Consider the following 851-nt stretch of genomic DNA (forward strand, 5'->3'; position numbering starts at 1 on the left):
CTATACCCCCAACCCTATTTTTATTCTTTATTTTGAAACAGGGTTTCCCTAAACTGTGGAGGTATAGCTAAGTCCCTGAGGCTGGCCATAAACCCGGATTCTCCTATCTCAGCCTCCCAAGTACTGGGATTACAAGCACACACCACCACGCCCAGCTGGATTTAAATGTTTTATTTATTATTATTATTATTATTATTATTATTATTATTATTTATTTATTTATTTTGGTGGCACTGGGGTTCCTGGAAGCCCTTCTACCTCCGGGCTACACTCCCAGACCTATTTTATATTTTTATTTGGAAACAGGGTCTCTTAAACCAGCGCGGCTGGCTTCGAACCTGCGCGATCCTCCTGTCTCTGCCTCCCAAGCGCGGGGATTACAAGGGTGCGCCACCACGCCTGGCGGTTTAAGTGTTTTAAACAACATGTTCAATGATTCAAGAAGGCACTATGAATCCAAAAGGTAAAGGTAAACAGTTCATTTGTGATTGTCCAACGTTTTTGTGTGTGGTGCTGGAGATTGAACCCAGGTGAATTCTACCTCCAGTCCTTTTTAAATTTTTTTGTTTGGAGACAGGGTCTCACCAGGCTGCTGAGAGTCTTGTAAATTACCTGAAGTTGACCTGGAATTCGCAATCCTGTCTCAGACTCCTAAGTGCTGGGGTCACAGGTGTGCACCACCGCCATGCCTGGTGAGATCAACCAGCCTTCACCTAATTACAATATCCTTCACAAAATGCTGGACTAGTTTTGTTTTGGTTTTTAAATAAGTTAACCACTATCATAGAGGAACAATCAGTATTTTATTGGGGAAAAAGTCGGCAGGGTAACGGTAACTAACCTCCATATCT

This window comes from Muscardinus avellanarius (genome assembly GCF_963383645.1).
Source record: "Muscardinus avellanarius genome assembly, chromosome: 11".
NCBI classification, from domain to species: Eukaryota; Metazoa; Chordata; class Mammalia; order Rodentia; family Gliridae; genus Muscardinus; species Muscardinus avellanarius.